This window comes from Excalfactoria chinensis, chromosome 2, assembly GCF_039878825.1.
Source record: "Excalfactoria chinensis isolate bCotChi1 chromosome 2, bCotChi1.hap2, whole genome shotgun sequence".
In the NCBI taxonomy this organism is placed as follows: Eukaryota; Metazoa; Chordata; class Aves; order Galliformes; family Phasianidae; genus Excalfactoria; species Excalfactoria chinensis.
Window position 1 is genome coordinate 69419277 of NC_092826.1, and position 19876 is coordinate 69439152.

Consider the following 19876-nt stretch of genomic DNA (forward strand, 5'->3'; position numbering starts at 1 on the left):
CTTTCTTTGATAGTTTTTAAGGTTTTGCTGTACTGTAGTTCGTCCTTTGGCTCACTGAATTTTCCAGGCTCACAGAGTAGTTAGTTATTAGGAAAGATGTTTGCTTGCTTCATCTGAAGCTGTTTGAAGTCTTTTAACAGAAAGCAGTATGAATTAAAATAAACAATAATTAGTTTATTAGGTGTTTCAGCACATGCTGGGGGAAAAGATGCATTTCAAAAAGCCTGTTATTGCTAGTAACAAATTTAATAAGAAAATGGTGTAATGGTGCTGGGGAAGACTTTTCTCCAGAACAAAACTGCGTCTTTGGGGAGTTTTTTATAAATATGCTCATAGTTTTTTATCAATGTTTCCATCCATCCCAGTTAGAACATCACAAATTTTCTCACTGAATGCTGACCCCATGTTATCATGCTTGACTAAAATAGGGAGAGTTTGCATTACTTATATCAGGAGCATGCACAGGAGGAACTTTGAATACGGCGTGATTAAAAACATAAGAAAGATTTAATTTAAACATTTTCAACTTATTGTATCCTCTGACCATTTGGGAAGATACATTTTGCAGGTTTTTTCTGATAATAAAAATGCAGTTAGGTTTCACCGAATTTTTTCTTCCTTGGTTGAGGGGTTGAAATTGTGGAAATGTTAACAGATGTATTTTTTTCTAAATACAGAATTGATGATTCCAATGTCTTTTGCTGCTTGGGTACTTTGCCTTAGAAAGCAGAGAATTTTATTAAGTAGATTGTACTAAACAATTTCATTATATGAAGAACCCTGGGCTTGTCAGACTCCTGAGGGAGGGTGAGAACTGTTTTTGTCTTTGAGAGGTTACATCACTTTTATTAATCAAACCAGTGGACATAATCTGTATTGCTGTTCTTCCTTCAGCATTTGTTTGGAGAGAAGAAGGGGGCAGAGCTGTGTAAAATTAATATAGTTTCTGTTTAACATATTGCTTTTTAAAAAAGCATTAATTAATTATATTGGTCCTGGAAACTGAAGAGAAGGTGAGGGCTAGAATTAATATGATTTGCAGGTCTGAATGCAGGTTTAGAACTTTCTTCTGTTCCATAGGCTTCCCTTGTGATGTTATTGCACATTCCTGTTCATTGCCAGGGAACTGGACTAGATGGCCTTTAAAGGTCCCTTCCAGCTCCAAGGATTCTGTGATTCTATGATCATCTGAACCCCAGCTGATAAGAAGCAGCTGCTGCTTGTTTATTCCCACAGTGTAGTGGGTGTCGGCTTTAGGACTTGGGTGTCTGATTTGTAAAGTTTCCCGTGCATGTGACTGAAGTCAGCGTGTACTATATTGAAAATGCAACCTATTATATAATGCCAAGTAATCTGGAAGCAAAAAAAAAAAAAAGGAAAAAAAGCTTTAGATTGTGCACTCGAAACCATAGGATGCTTTTGATTTCAGTCTGTAACTCAGCTTTCTATTACTTGAAAGAAGCTTATAGTGTTCGCTACACAGAGGGGTTACAAAAAAGTAGGGAAAGTTGGTGGGGTGCTTTGGTGTTATTTCTTTTCCGCTGCTTAGAGAAATGTTCCTCTGATGATCCCAAGCAGAAGTTATTCTTTCTCAAGTGCTGGATTTGATTAAAGATCTGTAAACATGTCACTGGGGGATATGCTAATCAGAAGAGCAGGGGGAAAAAGGAGATGACGATCTCAGTTTTTTAAGTATTGTTCATTGTGGGCACTGATTGAGGTATGAATTCTTAAAAAACACATCAACAAAAGAACCTTAAAACAACAGTACCAAAAAACAAAATGCCCTGATAAGAAAGAACAAGTGAATGACTTAGATAAATTAATGTAGTCCTTCATGAACTTGGGTTCACCACTGTTAAATTTCCTAGAATTCTGGCGATTTTTGCAGCTTGGTCTTTTTAATAAAAATCCTTTCATTTATGTATTTTTATCTATAATGAAATAAAACTTCCAGATTATTTGAATGATTTCTTAAATGAGGATATTGCCCTCTGGAGTTTTAAGGTCTGCAAATATATGCAGTATGTCATGCAAACTGTGTGAGCATCAGGTATGATTATTTCTGTACGCTTCATGGATTAAGACACGTGTAGCAGACACGAGTCTGGCATTTGTGCACGTCTGGCATCACAAGCTGCTGTACAAAGCTGAGAGGGAGAGAGGTTTTACAGAGTCCTAAAGAAGAAGAAATGACCCACCATCAGAGAAGCGGCAGGGTTAGCTGCTTGAATTTTAAGTGCTTAGCTTATAGAATTGGATTAATTGAAGAGTTTTTGCACTCAGCATCATTTGGACTCTGTAGGTCTTTAGTAACGTCTGCTCATTTTATTTGCTCCCATGAAACAACTTTCAAAGTTTTCTTGGCACTCCATAGTTCAGATTCTAGAGATCCTACAATTCTGATCTTTTCAACAGCATTTAACAATCCTGTCTGATTGGCAACATCTCAGAGGTGAAGCGAGCTTTGAAGTTTTGATACAGAAAGCCTTTTCTAATTTGCAGCTAAATCGTATTCCATCGCTAAGTAAGAATGCACTGGGTGATATTTATTGTCTTAACTGCCTGAAGTGGTGATCATCCAAAATAGGGTTATAAGATTATGGAAGCAAACTGTTTTCCATGAGGCACCTCATTTTGACAGCTGATCTTGGTTATTCTTTGTCTATCTTAAAGTAAGTCAGTCACAGAAGGTAATGTTGTTTTATTCTGATGCTGAAAGATGAGAGGTGACAGCCCAGAAAGCAAATGACTTGCCTACATAATTCTGTAGTTGTTACTTGTCTTCTACTGCGTCCAGGCCTGGGGCCCCAGCACAGCAAAGACCTGGAGCTCTTGGTGCAGGTCCAAAGGAGGGCCACTAAGATGATCAGATTCCTTTGAGGAAAGGTTGAGTGAACTGGGCTTGTTTAGCTTGGAGAAGAGAAGGCTCTGGGGAGACCTCATTGCAGCCTTCCAGTACTTGAAAGGGAGCATATAAACAGGAAGTGAAATGACTGTTTACACAGATAGATAGTGATAGGACAAGGCGGAATGGTTTTAAACTGAGACAGGGGAGGTTTAGGTTAGATATTAGAAGGAAGTTTTTGACACAGAGGGTGGTGACACACTGGGAACAGGTTGCCCAAGGAGGCTGTGGATGCCCCATCCCTGGAGGCATTCAAGGCCAGGCTGGATGTGGCTCCAGGCAGCCTGGTCTGGTGGTTGGCAACCCTGCACACAGCAGGGGGTTGAAACTGGATGATCATTGTGGTTCTTTTCAGCCCAGGGCATTCTGTGATTCTAGGAAGATTTATTATTTAAAATATCTTAGTGTCAAGGGTTTAAAAAAAAAAAAAAAAAAGGCATTTATTGTATCTTTGAGATCTTCAGTCTTCAGAATTGTATAATAATTAAGCAAGCAAATGTTTTGTTAAGAGTATAGGAAAGGATTACACAGAAAAAAAGACATTCATTAGGTAGATAGTGTTGATTGCAGATTCCAGACCTCTTGTTCGTTCTGCTGGGTATCAGATCTATTTTTATCAGGTTTTGTGGTCACTTAATCAATATAATAAGCATTTTTGCAGATGAGTACATTTAAAACAAAATCCCTTTTATAATGGGGAAAAAGGCAAACAAGTGGGTAGTGAAGAGGCTGGATAACAGTTGGTTCACTCTGCAAAAAATAAATTACTAGCTTTGGAAGAACATGTTTTTCACAAGTAATGCATACGGCAACATTTTTATTTTCAATGATTCCCCACATGTTATTGGGTATGGGTGAGAAAGAATGTTCCCATTGCTTTATTTGGAGCTTTTCTTCTTTACCAAGGTTTCTTTTCATTTTGTTGAACATTCTTTTTTATGCATGCAGTTCTCTTTCCTTTGCTTGCAGAACATTTTAAACAGCCATAAAGCTTTGGATAAAAGGCAAGGGTCAGGATTCAGTGTAGCAAAATTAAGCTCGTAAGTTCAGAAAAAAATTGGCACATATTTAAAATTGTTGGTAATTTTTTTACCTGTAATACTGCAATACTGAATGCTGGCTTTTGATTTACATTGAGGATGCAGTCTTTACCGGTGCCATAAACAGAAAAATGTCTTTTCAGCAGTTCTTTTGTTCTGTGTTGGTTTGGTTTCTTTCCCCACACCTTTGGTATCTCTTGAAGAATCTGTGGTACAATAAGTAGCATCAAATAACTGATACCATCCAATACGAAGGTTAGCAAATTTAGTTAAAGAGCCGAGTTTGAGATGACAAAGTTCTTGAATGGGTACAGGGCCCTCCTTTTCAGCAATTAAGAAATATTGCACAGGCGATCTAGAGATACTTCTCCAGAAAAGAGAATCATTTAATATCCAAGGCCACAAAATGGGATAAAAGAGTCTTGAATTTGAGCATTATGTAAATTTGAGCATTATGTAAATTTGCTCTCATAAAACTGGAGACTCTCTATTCAGTGTGTAAATTTCAGGTCATTGGGGAGGGGGAGAGAATAAAGGTAAAATATATCTCACACGTGATTATTGAGGTCTTTGAAAACTATGAGGGAGAAATGGGGTATTTTCATACCGAGTCCAAGTATAGAAGGAAGCTCTGACGGAAACAGAAGAATTTGATGAAGTAAAAACGAAATCAAGTTTGAGCAATTCAAGACGGACTGCTTGTTTGTAGTGAAAGTAAAGAAGAAGAAAATATATATAAACAGCAATTGTTTGCTTAAAAGCAGAGGAAGGCTGCAGAAGGGGAAAAATTGCTGTTTTAAGACTGTGAGCAAGTGTGGGCTATGAGTAAGGACAGATCTCCCCACCCATGGCTCAGAGCCAAAGCACTGCCTGTGAGACTGTCTGACAACCTCTGCAGCTGCAGGAAATGAAAAAGTTACAACCCAGGCCCACAGGGAAAGCAGCTCATAACAATGACTAGGTATATTGCTTGCTTTGCTTTGTTGCATTGGGGCCACAGGGCAAAAGGTGCAGGCTGTAGTTTCCAGGACACAAAACAGCAAGGGATCAGCTTCTGCTGAATAACCAGATGTGATCACATGTAGAAAGTGATACTGAGGAATGTGGTGTGTTGTACCAGACACTGAATGTTAATTCAAGAATTCTGTTTCTTGATGAATCAATTACCTTCTAATAATATTTTCAAATTGGAGGCTGCCCATCCAGATAATGATTTGATGGAAAGCCTTATGAGCAGCTCAGAGGATGCAGAGCTGAGCAGTCAGTTGGATTTCACACTCTACTGCTGTAAATTAGCAAAAGATTGTAAATGCCATGCAGCAGTGTCAGGTCAACTTACTTACCAGGCAAATTTGAGCTTGAACAGAAGCGCAGGCATTTTATTAGCTGAAGTTCAACTTTGCAATTATCAGCTGTTTTGAAAGCTCAGTAAATCATATATTTCCCTGTAATCACAAATATTTTCTTCCAAGAAGCATTACTAGTCTAAAATGCTGTAAAGATGATTTGAATAGCATGTCTGTGTGTATGTCTCCATGTATGTATGGGTTGTTTTCTTTAAATATGTTCTTGTGCTCTGGGCCAGATAAATGAAAGAGCTACAGTGTGGAAATAAAACAAGAATTCTCTATCCTGACTTTCCCACCAAACAGTTTCCAGCTAAAAACATGTTTGGAGCATAAGTAAACTTGAATAAAATGTTAGCAATTGGCTGTGGTCTGTTAGATCATAATCATTGCTTTATAGCCTTACTGTATCAGATGGCCGGAGTTTGGTGACAGCCAAATTCTAACTCAGCCTTGAATAAATGTTAAAGTTAGTGTGAATTATTTCCCTGGGGTTGTTCAGACCTAAGCTAGATAACATGGGTTTTGAAGATTCACTGAGTCTCATGCTTTGAATTTCTGTGAGTTTGTTATACATCAAGTTTATTTGCTCTCTTATTTCTGCTTCTAACTTACGCAGTGGTCTTATACCGTAACCAAGTCCAGGAAGACATGACAGATACATCTGTATTTTCCATACCAACTCTAATTTTAGGCATAACTACATGGTTAATTTTGCTTTGGCATTTTTGTACGTAGTGAAATCTTTTTGCACTGTTGAGGAGTTTGTTATAGCTGAGAAAATGAAGAAATGTTATAATACTATCTTGAACATACAGTTGGTCACAGAGAGCTGCCAAATCTCTTATAAATTGCAGTTGGAAAGGAAATCTGTGTGTAAAAAATATCTGCTTCAGAACAGCTGGATTTATACAGCTGATCTTTGGGAGGTAGGAGGTGGATATAAACCAGCAATTCTGATGGCTGTAGGTTTCCCAGGGGGGTTATTTTGCTTGCAAATTAGCCTTTCTCTGACACCAGTTTCTTCTCTGGAGCATGGTTTTCAGGCAGAACATGCTAAAATTGTGTGAAAACATCCCGGAGCATTTATTTACCGTAACTGTCCTAGGTGCAGCAAATCCTTAAAGAAGTTGCTTTGGTGTGAGAAGGTACTTGTTGAGCTGTCTTTTTACCCATGTTTTGTTTTGTGCTGGCCTATGGAGGGGAACCACAGATCCCCCTTCCTGCAGTGGGCAGCCTGACAGAGCTGTGGGGCTGGAGACAGCTCTTCGGCATGAGGGTGGGGAGCATCACAGCTGTGTGCTGGCTGCCTTGTTCCCAAGGGGCTGCCTTTGGTGTATGTTTTTATGCACCTGGGGTGGTTTTTCATTTCCAAGCACCATCTGGGTAATTTCACATAGTTTTTCTTCTGCCACAGAACTCTGAGCCCTCTGAAGTGGCTCTTCAGCCTGGAAAAGGCTCTGTGGAGACTTTGTAGCAGCCTTCCAGTGCCTGAAGGGGCTCTACAAGAAGGCTGGGGAGGGACTTTTTATAAGGGCGTGTAATGACAGAACAAGAGAAAATAAATATAAACTGGAAGAGTGTGAGTGTGGATTTAGACTAGATAGCAGGAAGAAAGTCTGTACTGTGGGGGTGGTGAGGCACTGGAACAGGCTGTTCAGTGAGAGGCAGTGGAAGCATTCAAGGTCAGGCTGGATGGGGCTTTGAGCAACCTGGTCTAGAGGGAGGTGTCCCTGCCTATAGCAGGGAGATTGGAACTAGGTGATCATAAAGGTCCCTTCCAACCCAAACCATTCTCTGATTCTGTAAACTATGTAATATGCCTGCCCATGAGGTCTCCTGTTCCTTTCCTGACTAGTTTTCTGCTACTGCGGCAGGTATTCTTAACCTTGTTACTAGGAGGAGTGTTTGTGTTTAGCAGAGAGGAGGAAATGATTGAGGAACAGGTTAAAGTGAATGTTCTTGCCCACCTTTCATCATCGCTGCATACAGGTGAAAGCAGTAGGATTTAGCAGGCCAATGACTGGTTTTGTGAGGTCATTCTGAAAGTGTATATCCTGTTGACTTTATTTTACTTCTCCTGCAATTGCTGGTCTCTGTTACTTGTGCCAAACCAGATATTCTGCATCACTTTTAGTGCAGCTGTATTTTAGTGTTTTAGTGATGTATCAGAGATACAGTCTCAGTTACAAGAAAGTTTTAAAATGACATCAAGTTCTTAAGGCCAGACTGGACAAAGCCATAATTAATCTGGTCTGGTCTCATAGTTATTGCATCCTTTTAATCAGAAGGTTGGACTAGATGAATTTGTGAGGTCATCCCATGATCCTGTGTTAAAAGTCAGAAATGCTTGTGTGAACTTGTTATGTTCAAGATGTATTTTCAAGTCTTAGACTCCCCTTATTGTCTGTGGATATATCAGAAATGCTTCAGGTTTTGCCGCAGAATATATGTATATTAATTCTATGTAAGAAATTGAAATGAATCTTAGAAAAAAAAAAAAAAATCCTCATGAAAAGCACTAGTTATTCTTGTTGAGTGTAATGATACCTCGTTAGGCATATGTTCATTCCTTAATGTAAGCTTTAAGGGATCAGTGATGTGGAGACTGCTCAGACACAAAGAGTAGAGAAGTCTAGTTGCATGTCAGAACCTGCAAATATGCTGATGGAAAGCTTCCAAGGCAGCCATCTGGAAAGAACTAGTAAAGCTGATTGGTCATATTTTACTTTCTACAGAAACACTTGAGGGACGTGGAATTATGTGGAGACTAAATTCAAAGTATAAATTCAAGTTCCTGCACTTCCAGGAAACTATTGGATATGGCTCTCTCTAGCAAGGGAAAAGTGTGCGTGCTAAAATACAACATATTCCATGCAACTCCTTTTCTTGCTGAAAGACTAACTGAGCAAAACTTTCTAAGGTGCAACATGGCTAAACATGTGAGAAATTGATGGGGAATGTCAAAGAACAGCTTTGCTTCTTGAGTGTTCTGTTGTTGTTTTGTTTTTGTTTTTTAGTTCCCTTGGCTGTATCTCAAGATTACTTTCACTCTCAGTGACAGCCACATTATGCTGGACTGTATGCATTTATTGTGATGAGACCTCAGAGCTCTTATAAAGCTATCCATTCCCTTGATAAATAATAGGAGGACTTAGTTAAAAATCTTAAATGGAGGGAATTTGTATTGAAGAAAAAGATTATGAAAGATAATGGAGAAATAAAAGCAGGGCTCACTAGCAGACAAGTATGTTTGATTGGTGTCTTAGATGTTTTTTTTTAATGTCAGTTGCTAATCTTTTTAAGGAGGATATTCATCGTGGCCTGTCTGGGTTGGTTCATCCTGGCATGTTTTATGCTGACTTTTCTCATTGTCTCTGGTAACAAAATACATGTGCTCTAATTGCTGGCCGATTTAGTAGGACAGGCTTAGATGTGTTTATCGTTTCACCAGAAAAAAATGTGGTACAACTAAATGCAGTTGTGCCAGGATCCATTTGGTCAACTTCTAATTGAGAGATCTGTGTACCAGGACAGTTCCAGAGTAACATCTGCAGACAAGGTTGTGCCCTGCAGGTTGGTGCTGTGTTCTTTTTGTATCCTGGATGCTTTCATAAAGAGAAAGCCCAAGCTGTGCTATCCTGTGTTCCCTCGCATCATCTATGTAAGACTGCTGTGGCAATCCCCAGAACTAGAGTAGACCGAGTAGTTTTATCATCTTTTAATGTTTGTGGAATAACAGCCTTATTCTGTAGTTGAAGCTGTAGCCATGTTGAGATGCTTTTACATTTCTGTGTTGATTTTTATTTAAGAATTATTATTTTATCCATTTTACAGTTTTGTGGGAAGAAGCATTTTCATTATTTTCATGAAACAAAATTGCAGAAATTGCAGGAGGAGATAATACGATTTTGTCTTCTGTGCCACTAATGGACAGTAATACCTTTTATAAAGTGTTCAAGTTCTTAAGAATACTAAGCTCATATTTTTGTCAGTAATAGGAATATGTATAAGGATACAGAGTCTGTTTTGACCTCGTTTTATAACTCAGTTAAAATATAAAACCAGTATAAAACTTTTACAGTGCGGGCATGCGTTGTTCAGGAGGAACTAACTCAGGAAAGAATACAGGAACTCTGGCAATTAACAACATTTTCTAACACCTAAATTCTAATTGCTGTGCTGAAGGAGTGTTATTGTCTCAATTGCCTGTAATTGCTTTCTGAAATATCTGAAGTATGGAATCAAACTGGCCATTTCACAACTACATTTCACAATTGCGGTGAATAGTGGTGGTGTAAGTTGAACAGATTTTCAGTTTTGTGAACCATGTGGCCATGTTCATAGTTTGATTCAAACCTGTATTTTTTTTCTCAATGGATGTAAAGCAAGTAGTTGTTTTACAATGAACTGTTTTACTTTTCCAGAACTGAATTGTTCTACAGCTAAAATTAAGAGTAGCTAGAAAAAAATGTGAATAACAGTGTAGCAACAATCACACATTTGGGGAATTGTTGGGCAGTCTATGTCCTATATGTTTCGGTTTTTAACATCTGTTAGGCATTGAAGAATAATGAACCCCTGCGCGGTGGGCTTTTTGCTCCCTTATTCTCATTGTGGTAAACCTAGCCTCTAAATATACTTAAACATATTTAGTAACAAATCTCTGGTTGTAATTGATAAGAATTCAGCATGTGTAGTCTTCACAGAGAGAGAAAAAAATGCCCATTTCTGATTTTGTTCTTCTGTTAGATGTACTAACAGGAGGTACTGGAGTAGTTGCTTCATCTTACTGATGTATTTTTTTAATATATAATAAAAGAATTTGTGAAAGTATGCAACCTTCCTGTGTAAAGGCTAGTGACCAAACTCGTTCAGATGCATTCAGTGCTCATGTGCCTTCCCTGCTTCAAGAATGAAGGTATTGGGTTGTGGCTGGGCTCCATTTGCCATAACTACCAGTGCTCCACGACTTAACCAGTACTGCTACAGGGACAAAACTTCTCTTATGTGAAGCTCAGCAGAAATAAAAAGCAGAAGGGTCTCGATGAAAACTCCATGTGAATAACAACAATGTATTTGTACAGTTTGAACTTAGCAAAAGCAGAATAAGGAATGTATTTTGATCAGTAACGTTGACCAGCAGGTAGCCCAGAGAGATGGCAGAAGCAATTCCTCCACATGCATATGTATGGAACTTCAGCAGAAGTAACACTTTTTTTTTAAATGACTTAATCTGGTTACTGGAAGTGTTCATTTTCCTTTGAAGTGACTTAAAAGAAATGAATTTTAAATCAGGAATGTATTTCAATATTTTGAAGACTTTGGATAAATATATTCTAATCCTTTCCTTTTGTCTTTACGTATTTCCAGTTAAGATAATCAGCAGAGATTTATGTTAAGAAGCATCCAGTTCCTGTATGTGCAGTTTCAACTGGTTTGGAAAAGTGAACCTTGTTTTGACTAGATGTTTTTTTTCTTGCCAACCAGCTGATTCCTTTTATTTTTTGGAGTGGGGAGGAAAGAGGAAGGGTATCGAAGGCATGGCTGAAGAGACTACTTCAGAAAAACCAAATAAACAAAACAGTGAAAAGGATGATTAAGGACAACTCGGATAATAACATTAATGTTAAAAACCCAGTGTTTCTTCTGTATTTCTCGTTAGGACAGCAAGTATTTCTCACTTCTTCTGTTTTCTGCAAAAAAACTGTTCTCTGCTAGGCAGTGGCATATTTCTTCTCCCCTCCCACCCACTGCTAAGCAGTGCACGTATGTGGAGCTGCATTCCTTGGACTCATCCAGAAGATTTTGTTTGAATTATCTGAATCTGGTTTGTTGTGGTTTTGCTGACAGTGGCTGGGATCCCTCAAGCTGATTTGGCGTTCTGAAGTAGTGACTGTGTTGAGGAGTCAGAATTTTCCCAAGGGCTTTCCAGATAAACAGAAGGCTAGGGACACTGAATGTCTCACCATTTCTTTGAAAAGTGAGTGGTATATGTACTCCAGTTCCTTGGCTACAGCACAGAAGAGACTTTAACTCGAGAAAATAACAGCCTAATGAGTAAGGAGAGTTTTCTAATGTCATGTGCTTTTTTATATTCTTTCTTACTGCAGGCATGAGCAACAGCTAGGGTATGTTCTGCAGAGCTGGAGACAGGAAGGACTTGTTTAGATCCTGGCTTAGGGAGCTGAATAGTTGGGTAAATGCTTCATTTCCCAATAGTTTTAATTAAAACCTGAGTACTTCAGTGTCTTGATAACAGTTGCTCTTGACAAATGTAGAGATGTAGAAAGAGGAATATTCGCAACTCATCTGAGAATATCTCTTTACCATCAGTCACAAAATACTTCCCTGAGGTTAACCAACTATGGAGGTAGCTCTAACTCAAAAGCATGCCATCTTTTTTTTTCTCTCTTTTTTTTATTTTTATTATTTATTTGTTTATTTATTTTAATTGAAGCACCTCATTAGGTTGAAAGGACTTCTTGGAAATCTCACGTTAGGCATGTTCACATAATTCATTGCAGAGTACAATTTCTGATTCAGTTTAGAGTGTTTTTTGGCAGCTGGCAGCTCTGGTAGGAAAGAACAGGAAACAACGTGCTGAATACAAGCGCAGAGAGCCACTGTGAGACGATTCCGCTCTGTGCAGATCAGCAGTGTTATCCGTGAGACTGAGGGAACAAGACTGGATTTGGGAACAGGATGATCTTTGTGTGTGGAACTGAAGAAACAAGATCCTAGTGGCACAGCTGTGCTCCAAGCATTTAAACTGTGGGCACATTGTATGCTGAAGGAAAGGCAAAGTTAGCAGCCTTTCAGAATGTTAATCATGGTGTGGGAACTCATCTTTTGAAGGCTTGACCTCAGATTTGTTTATTGATACATTTTTGGTTGTGTTAGAGCATTCTGGGGTGAGGTTGAAATACTAACTTGCAAAAGATACGATTTGTGTGCAAAGTCCGCCTGGTTATTTTTCATATTGTAAATAAAAAATTCATATTGTAAATAAAATTCCAATTGGTTTATGCAGTGTTAATATAATGCAAGAGTTTTAGTAGTTATGAATTTATGCCTAACTATGGCTTCTAGGTCTGGGTGGTCCTTCACAGTTTTGGAGATGTCTGAGTCTTCTCTCAACCATATGCTGAAGCATGACTCAAAAGTTTAAGAACACTGCTCTTCTAAATGATGAAATAATTTCCCTTATAGATCACTTTGAGAAATGGTTTAGAAAATTTGACATTTAGATGTTGGTAGAACTGAAAAAAGAATTCATGTTTCTATTAATTTCAAATATCTTGTGTGCTTTTAACATGAACAAGACCTTTTCAAATAACTTCATAGTGCAGATTGCAAAATATAGGAGCTGGTTTTTGTAAGCAGAATGTCTTGATTATGATGGAGAAGATTCCAGAGGAAGACAGATGTAGTTTTCCTTGAGAACAATATTGAATTGTGAGGCTGTTCTCTTTTTTTCTTTCTTTCTTTCTTTCTTTCTTTCTTTCTTTCTTTCTTTCTTTCTTTCTTTCTTTCTTTCTTTCTTTCTTTCTTTCTTTCTTTCTTTCTTTCTTTCTTTCTTTCTTTCTTTCTTTCTTTCTTTCTTTTTTTTTCCTTTTTCTTCTTTTTTTTTCTTTTTCTTTTTTTTTTTCTTCTTTTCTTTTTTCTTTTTTTTTCTTTTTTTTTTCTTTTTTTCATTTTTTTTTTTTCTTTTTTTCTTTTTTTTGGTAAAAAAAAATTGGCTCTATTGACTTCTTTTTTTAAGCTGTGAAGCAACTCAAATAGTTGTTTCAAAATGAAAATTCTGCAGCTTATTAGCTTCCTTTTCTTGTTCTGCTTGCTTTCCCCTGGATGGGGCAAAATGTTGTATGAGCTTTAGAGGACTAGACTGGAATGCTGTTTATCCTTTTTCAGTATACTGATTCTATTACCATGCAGATGTTTCAGAGAAATGCAGTCAGTTTAACTCCAGTTGTCATCTTAAACATAAGAGATGAATGTTTCCATTCTTACACGTGAGGTTCATAGCACCCACAGATGATATAGCACTTCCATAAGAAGGTTCTTACCATGGCAAATGGCAGTTTCAGATCCTGCAGGTCACAGCTGGTGCCTGTGGTAAGCTGAACTTGTAGCAAGCTGATTTGTTGACCATCAGTGGCAGAGACTGATAAGCTGTTCTTTCTCTTCTGGGGTGAGCAAACAAAACATTAATATCTTAAACTAGTTTTGCCCATCTCATGTTGTCTACCAGTGAGTCCTAAGAGAATCTACAGAAAGTTGATCCTATTCCTTCACTGTCATAAGAAACAGGGCTGTGATGCTTTGCTTACATGCATCATACATAGTACGTGCTACTCAAGTCCCTGAGAATGTACATGCATTTCAGCTTTACATAGCTAAGGTGAAAAAGAAATAGTTAATATTTCCCTTTAGAATGTAGAATTTTTGATGCTATCAGTTGGCATTGGTAGGTATTTAGTGTTTTTCTTTGCAAATCTGTTCAAAGTTTGTCCTTCCATCAGGCAAAATTCTGGAAACATTAAAGCAGAGGATGGAGGTGGGGACATCTCAGTGTCCCTGTGCAAAGTGTGCCGTGCAGTCAGAGCTATTTTGTGCCCAAGCCTTGTTTTTGCCTAAAGATGTTTTCCACGTAAATATTGTCTTGCCTGCTGAATTAAATTTACCTGACTGGTTCATTATCGCTGGAGATGCGTTCCTACAAAAAAAATACCTTATGTGAGAAATTTCAGAACATGATCTTAATGTAGACCAGTAGAGCTAAGGCACATTAAGGCACTGGAATACAGAAGAGCTGATGGAGCTGAAGGACAAAGAAAGCGTTGTAGTAGAGCCTGAAGTAAACCACAGAAAGTTATTGTTATTCTTGTTTGGGCTTAATATTAGAGTTGATGCAGGTCACTGCCTCAGATGGAAATTGATACTTATAGTACATTTTTGAGTATTTTAGGTTAATCTTAGAAGATAGATAATGATAACTAAATAATAGTCCCTGTGAGTGCAGGTTTTGTAATGTGGAAGTTGTATCTCTTTTGCTTATACCTCACGAAATTACAGGTCCTAGGCTTGTCTTGGCCCATAGGAAAGCTGCAGCTATTGTTTCGGTATGCACATTGAGATGTTTTCTAATCAGTTCTTCGCAGATATCCACATTAACCCTACAGCATGTTCATGTCTCCACTCCAAAGCTGCTGTAGAGCTTCTCTCTGCAGTTGTATATATTGATGTCAACTGTGTATCCTTGATCCACTCTTTTTAACCAGGTAGCCTATGAAATATGCATTTGGTAGTAGTTCATGCATTCATTCTCTGTAATTTAGGTTTTAGATTTGTCTTCTGAGAAAAGGGCCAAAGGAAAACTTGAAAATAATGGTGTTTGATGCGAATAGTAAAGGAAGTACTTTCTTCAATAGCAAGCTGCAAGTACTTTGGTTCCCACAGCATTTGAAATGCCTTCCTGCATTCTGTTTCTGCTATAAGGTCATCTTATGTGGAATTACACCAAAAACAAAGAAAAAAGCTGTTCATAGAAATTTTGCTGAGTTTTAGTCAGGAGCTTTCTTACAAATGGAAATCACCATTTTAAAGCTATCTATCTGGGTAACTTTATTATATTTTTTTCAATGTTAGTTAAAGATTTGTGGATTTAACTACAATAAGAATGGCTGGATGTTCTTCAGCTCATTTGATGTGTGTGGGAACCACTGGGGAGCAGAGGAAAAGGATTGTTTCATTTATTATTTTTCTTACTCAACAACTAGAAACCAGAATCCCTTTCAGATGTTCTATGCTTTCATGAAGAATAAACTAGCCTTAGTGGAAGTCTCACGGTAGGTGGTGAACTATAAAAATAACTCAAACACTTTTCTTGAGGAAAAAAGGATTTTTTCTTTTTCCCTTCCACCCCCTCAGGAATTCAGTGTAATTTGAAATACATCTTGGGTCAGAAGAAAAATGTTGAGGTGTCAGAATTGATGGCTTCATGCAGAAAGCCATGAGCTATGAAGGAAGGAGAAATTATTCAGAGTTTAAGATGATTTTTGTTAGAAATACAAAGAAAGTAAAATTTTAGTCTTAATTGGAGTGTGCCCACGGCTCCTTAACATTGAAATCAGGTTAACATATGTATATCCAGCTTGTGCAAAGTGCTGATGGCAATCCTTCTTTGGCTTTGAGTCCTGAGATGCTCTCAGCCCCACATAAAATTCCTACCTATTCTGGCTTTACATGCAGTTCTCTGTGCAGTTATAATTGGCAACTTCCTTGCTGCTTTATTTTCTTCTTTCCCAAAACACGCTTGTATATTTTGCAGTGCTGTTTATTTAATCTCTTCTTAAGGCCCTTTTTTCCTGACAGTATGATGAAAGCATTTCATTACTGTTTTTACAGAAATTGAATCCTTGTTTCGGCCTCATAGCTGTTTATCTATCTAGCAGTGTTAGCTTTTTGCATGTCCCCTAAAATTAGATGATGAGCTGTTCAGGAGAAGATACCAAACATCTTTGTTAGATTTGTAAAGTGCTTCGTTAAAAGAATTTTTAAAAGAATACTCATGGACAAATGCTTGTGTGATATACTAAGTAAAGAATGAGGTTAGGGGAAAAAGAAAACCAACACAACCAAAAACCTGCCATTTCAGTTTACTGACCAGGAAGACATGATGACAAACTAGAAATGTATCTCGTAGAAGAAGAGCTCAACACTGAATAGATCTGAAATGTGCTTCAGTCCATGGCAAGATTTTATATAAACTGACCGGAAAGTGTTTGATTGTCTAGTATTTGAACTTGTGTGGAGGGCTTTTTACCCCACAAACCAGGTTCAAGAAAAGATGAAGGTAATGGCAATTTGTTGTTTGGTACAGGCTTTGTCTACATAGCAAGTGCTGTGTGCTTTCTGTGTCTGGAAAATGTCTTGTTCAAATTCCTCATTGCTCTAGCTAAAGCACTAAAAACCTATCTATGCTCTGGAAAATAAAAAGAGGTGTTAAAGGTGGCTTTTGTTTATTCCAGCTGCTGTTAAGCTTTACAGAGGGTGCCAGGCTATATCTTTTCTGAAAACTGGGGGGAAAATATCTGCTTTGCAGTGTTTTTAAGATTATCTTGAGCCTCAGTTAGGGTAGTTACGGTAGAGTGTAATCTGCTGCATCTGGCTATTCCCACATGTGAATTTAAAGACTGGAACTGAGCTCAGTGAGTCAGAGGAGAGCATCCTAGAAGAGAGGAGCTGCTCTGACGGCAAGGCAGTGGGCTACAGCAGGCTGCAAAGATAATAGCAGCCTCTTCAGCCTGCTGGCATTGCCTGCAATGTTATCTGTGTGATCAGCTCCCGCAGGAGCTGCAGCACATCTCTGGGGTGCAAGCAAGTAGGTGTTTGTAAGCTGGGCTATCGGAACAGCTGACTCCTCGCCATGCCAAACAGGATTCAACAAACTGACACTCTGGGATCACTTCATTCACTAAATCCTACCTGCTGCAGCAACGGGCAGCCGAGTGGCTGTAAATACTGGATCCTGGATTTAGGTACAAGCGTGTACGACAGCGATAAGGGGCTGGGGGGTGAGAGTTTGCTGCTTGTCTGGGGGATGTTTTGCAATCCTTGGGGTTTAGTAGGATGTTTTCTTTTTTCCTTCTCTCTCTGCTTCTACTCTCCCCTCCCTCTTGACCCCAGACAATAAGTGCAGAGTATAAGAGAGCCTGGATGAGAAAGGCAGCAGCTATAGAATGGGTCTGCTGTGTAAACTGCCGCAATGCTGTGCAGTAAGCTCCTTCAGAAAAAGAATGTAAAATGCATGTACTACTTTATAGTTGAACTGCGGAAATGAGAAATGGTAACTCTTGCTCTGAGAGGTATTGCTACTGCTAGTAACTGTTTTAAAAGCTTAAAAATTTTCTTAGAATTTTGCTACTAAACTGAAAACTCATAATGTTTAATAACTGCCAGTTACTTCTACATTATTATTGTTAAGAAGCAATGTTTTGGGGAATAGGGCTTGAAAGTAAATGGTGGTTGGGAAATAAACTGGTCTGTAAGCAACTTGTTTAGAGACGTCATTGCTAACAAAAATGAGTATTGTGGAGAAAAGCATTGCTGTTTCTGCCTTGTCTGCAGAAGCTCAGATGAGATTAGGGACGTACATTATTTGTTGCTAGGTTTGCTTCTCTTCCTCCATTGTGTTATTAGCAAGTACTTGTCCTTGCCACTTTGACTATCACTGCAGAAGAAGTTTGATTCTGATGCAGGACAACACAGTAGTAACCATCAGTGTCTGGAGCTGTGTACTTGTTAGGATGCATTCTTTCACATGGAGATGGTTTGCGGCTAAGTTCAGATCTTACGTACCTGCTGCTGTGTGCTGTGAGCATGTAAGTAAAACAAGCAGCCAGCTACAATATATATAATTTACTAGTAGTGAAACTGCTTTTACAGAGGGACCAAAAGAAGAGGAAAAATAGTAGGAAGGTTACAAACATGGAATTATGGGTATAATGGAAAGTAATCTCATTTATCTGAGGGGATAGAGCTGTGTATATGTCCCAGTAGTTCCTCAAAAGGCAGTGGGGCATCAAGGGTACCAGCTGAATGGAATTAATGCTAGCAGGCTATCATCTTTGATCCCAGCAATAGAGATAACTGCTCTGTAGTCCCCAGAGCTGTATAATCACTTTCTAAAACAGTGATTATTCCAGTTTTGAAATGTAAACACGTACAGAGTGTCTTGGAGGTGGTGGATGAAAGAAGTCAATTACAAATGATAACTGATACACAGAGTGCTTTGCAGCAAAACACTTTGCAGCAATAGATTACCCAGAGCTGCGTGTTCCTCAGCTGGAAGTCTGTTAATGGCATGGCAAGAATCTTTTCCCTTTTACTGTTGTTTTTCATTTTCCTGTCTTTATTTGTTTGCTTCATTTTTTAAACTCTTGTTGCTACAGTGAGTAATCAGGCTCAGATCGATCTATCTTTTAATTCCAAAGATTCTTTAGAAAACATGCATTGTAAAGTATTGGGTGTAGCCAATTGCTGTTGTGCTTTCCATTAATTAAGATTATAGATATGGACAGAGACTTCTTGGACAAGCATACACGATTTCACAAACACTTTTCATTGTCCTCTGTTTTCTAAAAACAGATGTCCGTGTATACAAGCCATGTTGCAAGAAGGCTCAATAAATAGCCTTTCATTATAAGGGAACGAACTGAATTGCATGCCCCCATATAACTGTGGTCATGTTATTGCTTGAACTGGGAAGAGTAAAATTGTATCTTTGGTTATTTCTGGCCACTGCGAAATTAAAACTGACCATCTGGTTTTAGACTGAATATTCATGATGTACTCTGTTGCATGATGTATTTAATAGAAATGTTCAGTTTTGCTTAAAGAATCCTTAAGGAATGTGATAAATTGGTTTATTTTTAATTAGTATGTTAAAATACTTGTATTGCAACTGATAACTGTGTATACTTGTTTTGTTCCCCCTGCTTTTTCCTGAAGTCTGGGGAGGAAATAATGCAATCAGATTGAGGGAGGAAGAAAATAAGGCCTTAAGTAATGAACTGGCAAGAAATTACTGACATCAATAAATAAGTATTGAATCTTAGCCTTTATCTGACATCAATTGAAGAAATCACAATTCTCATGGTAATTCCACCCATTCCTGTAACTCAAAAATGCTCTGCATTTGAGACAAAGTTGTTTATGGTTATTTGACTGGAGAGAGGGTGTTTGTCTGGAACTGGCTATTAGAAATCATGACATCTTTTTTCAGTTACCTTATGAGCTAGAGGAAACAATAGGATGTGTGTGTTTCACTCCCTAAGTGGGTCATGCAAGTCTATATTTCACTTGGGAAATTTGAGAAGCCAATCTCATGGATGAAATCCAGGGAATAAATCTACAGAAACAAAATTTATCCTCAAGTTATTAACCATGTGGGGGCTGGTTTGAAGGAAGGAAAGTAGTTACAGGAATAGAGAGAGTTCTCATTGGGCTTTGAAGAAACATATTTATTAAGTTCACAATAGATGGCTTGAAATAATCAAAATAGTTTTCCTTTTCTTCTTTCATAACATTTTATGCTATATCAAACTTCAGAAATCATTCATCCATAAAACAGGATGCTCTTACTATAGAGTAATTGTTAGCAAACGTTGTCCAAGAGAGGATAAGAGGTCTCTGAGGACTGGACTCAGAGGATGCAGTGGGAGAGTCCAGCATTACTAATAGGCTGGTGTAATTCTTGGCATAGATCCACCTCTGCACTTTGAAAATCTATTCTTTTAGAATACAGATGGAAGCTGTTAAGTATGTGCTGTGTGTGCTTTTCCATCTCCACCAAGAGAGCATGCAACAGAAATCCTCCTGAAGCTGAGCTCGTGTGTCAGCTGTATGGTTCAGTGTGCAGAGGTGCTGCTTTCCTGACCTGTTTGTCCTTCCTCTCTGTTCTTGAAACAGGGCTTTTTTGAACTCTGAGGCTGCTGGACTTGCAGGAGGGTTATCTGAAGGTGCTGTTTCTCGATTAGTGAAAACTGAAGTAATTGTCAGATGCTGTCTGCATATAT

At 38.3% G+C, this 19876-nt stretch overlaps 1 protein-coding gene across 2 annotated transcripts in view; it reads left to right on the plus strand.

Moving 5' to 3' along the window:
* TRIO (trio Rho guanine nucleotide exchange factor) overlaps window positions 1-19876 on the plus strand; it is a 224951-nt gene that overhangs the window by 161480 nt on the left and 43595 nt on the right. The window lies entirely within an intron of this gene.